At 51.5% G+C, this 2,963-nt stretch overlaps 1 pseudogene; it reads left to right on the top strand.

Annotated features, from left to right (window-relative positions):
• The first annotated feature begins 872 nt into the window (after window positions 1-872).
• LOC144457698 (mitochondrial antiviral-signaling protein-like) lies at window positions 873-2,485 on the top strand (annotated as a pseudogene).
• Window positions 2,486-2,963: the final 478 nt, after the last annotated feature.

The following is a 2,963-nucleotide window of genomic DNA, read 5'->3' as shown; positions in this document are numbered from 1 at the left end:
ATTTATTATGTGTCTGCTATATTTCCACACACTGTATCTGTTTTTCAAGTCTTGAATTTTAATCAATCAGAATTTTCTTTGAGTGGACCACAGCTGTGCTAACAGACATCCATCTCTCCTCCAAACTTCTCCAATTTGGGAGATAGCTAGATGGTGCAATGGATAGAGTTCTGGCCCTGGAGTCAGGAGGACCCAAGTTCAAATACGGCCTTAGACACTTATAAGCTGTGTGACCTCCGGGCAAGTCACTTAACCTCAATTGCCTCCAAAAATTAAAAAAAAACCCACAAAAACTCTCCCATTGAACCCCAATTGCCTTCAAAAAATAAAAAAAAAACACACAGAAATGGCTGAGGGCACTGTAATCCTTCTAGTGACTCAAGTTCCCAAATCTGAGTCATCTTTGACTTTTCCTTCTCCCTCATTGCATATATCCAACCAGTGGCCAAACCTTATTGATTCTACCTCCTTGTATCTGTCAGCTGCTCTCCTCTCAAGAAGGCCAACCACCGTGGTCCAGGCCTGGCTCTCATAACTTCTCACCCCAATTGTTGTAACATCCTCCCTCTTGGTCTCCCTGAACCCATCTTCCACCCTCTTCATCATCCAGTCTAAAGGACACATCTGCCCACATCATGGCCTTGCTCAGTAATTTGCAGCAGCTTATATGGTTTCCAGACAAAAATGCAAATGCGGTCCTGGACCAGACCAGATCAGACCAGACCAGGGCTCTGTCCACAGGCAGCAGTGCTCTTCCCTGGGGCCAATCTGATGCGCTCTTCCATGCCAAGGTAGGTGGCTAGGACCTTCTGGAGACAAGACTTAATCTGTGAAGGAATGAACTTCTAATGGTAAAATTGACCTGCGTGACAATGACTCTGGCTGAGGACCAAATCAAACAGTACATTCGCTTCCTCTTCAGAGACTTCTTCCATGCTGATGTCTTGAAAGCATTGTCCCACCTGCCCGCCTCACCGTTGCTGACCAGGACAAGCTCCATGCCTCCGTGGACCACCATAAGTGGAAGCTCTTTGACCACCTTCGGACATGCACTGTCTGGGTGACCTGCCTCATCACAGCCCTGAAGGCATACAAGCACACAGACCTCGCAGACAGACAGACCTGGATGACATTATTGATAATATCTATGCCTCCAACCAGACCCCAGAGTTCCAAAGCCATCCCAGAGGCACCGCTGCCCTGGTTCCACCCAACGTCCCAGCCAGAAATCAGCAGGCGTTCCTGAACACCCCACCACTCCCATCTGCTGGAGCCCTGGGGCCCATCTACCTGCCAGTGGGAGTCTATACACCCAAACAGTCACTTCTTTGCCTGACACCACCTACAATGGTTACCCATAAGAACTGGAGAGAGAGCAAGAGGAAGCGAAGGGCAGCCTCACTGCCCCTATCCAGGACACACAGATACCACAGTCTAAAAGGGCGGCCCTGAATCCTGTCCATTCTGGGGACACGTGCAGGACCCCCTAACCTCCTGGACACTCTTCTTCATTCTCAGCTCCTGCCCCCACAGTCACTGGAAAACATTTCAAGGCGGAGGAGGATCCAGTGACAGTCCCCCAGCTTCTGCCTGCCAATATCTCCATCTGTCTCCTTTGTGCCCCATTCTGCTAAGAAGGCAAGCCCAACATCTGGGCCCCAGCCACCTTTACCACCTGAAGGCTCCTTCCACTCCTTATATCCTGCCACAGCTTCCTCACGGGGAATGAAAACCGGCTAATGGCTGCCTCTCCCACCCAAGCACAGGCCTGCCCACCAGCAGAGAACCCACCACCAGGATCCCAGGGCCACAAAAGGTGCCGCCATTGGCCCCAAAGGTCCCCAAGCTCTCCCTCCGAGTTGTCCCCAGACCAAATCCCTCAGGGCATGTACCCCCTCCCCATGTGGAAGAGACAGAGATGAGAAAGCCTGGGGTGCTTCAGTCATGTGATGCCCAGCCCTACTGGGGTGGGGGGTGCTCTGAGCACCTGATCATCGGCAATGTCTCTGGGAACATGGGGTCCCTCCATAATAGCACCAGTTCTGGGAATCTCTCTGAGGACAACTACTTACCAATCACCGATGTGTCTTCCCCTGGGAAACCAGAAGCCAAAGGTCCCCCCCAAACAGCTGGGGGGCTCAGAGAGCCCCTCCCTGGGAACCTTCAAGCGCCATGTTGATGAGAAGCCCAGTGAGGGCCTCCTTGGGAGCAGGCCTGGATTGGGCTGGACACCTGGCACTGCAGCCCAGCCTGGAGTTGGTCCCAGCAGGGACAGCTCCTAAAGAGTGTGGTTGGGCTCTACTGTGGCTGTGACACTCTCTTCTGTGGCCTTGGCCGTCTTTTACAAGCACAGACTAAAGTAAGGGGCCTTCCTCTCAAGCATCACAACCAGTGCCCCCCCCATATGGGGACAGGGAAGAATTGTTGCAGATTGGGTTGGGGGGAAAGGCCCTGGGAGCATTCCAAATGCCCCCACGCTCCCTGTGTCATGACCAGCGCGCTGGCCCCTAGGGCCAGGGATGATTAATGCCCATGAGTCTGCTTCCTCCTCTGTAAAAAGGAGGGGTCAGGTGAAATGTCATTCAAGGTCCCTGAGCCTAGAGAGGCCTTAACATAGTCTACATACTCTTCTCCTTTCCCCCATCCACATGCTTTGTGCCAAGTTGTAGCTTCTGCGGTAGGAACTGGCTGCAGGTGGCCATCCTCACTCTTCCTTGATCCTCGTGATGGTGGCGCATTTGTAAAACACTTGATTTAGGGAGACAGTCTGTGCCTGGACTTTATGAAGTCTGTCATCTAAAAAAAAATACAAAAACACAAAAAACAAACTCTGCTTTTTGGTATTTAAAGCCTTTCACACTGTGACTCCAGCCTAACTTTCCAGACTAATTACATATTATTTTCCTTCACACCTTCCATGTTCCAAACATTGCCATTGCCCCAACTCAGCATTCCATCTCTAG

This window comes from Phascolarctos cinereus, unplaced genomic scaffold (genome assembly GCF_003287225.1).
Source record: "Phascolarctos cinereus isolate Bilbo 61053 unplaced genomic scaffold, phaCin_HiC Scaffold_1;HRSCAF=81, whole genome shotgun sequence".
NCBI lineage: Eukaryota > Metazoa > Chordata > Mammalia > Diprotodontia > Phascolarctidae > Phascolarctos > Phascolarctos cinereus.
This window is presented reverse-complemented; position numbering and strand designations above follow the sequence as displayed.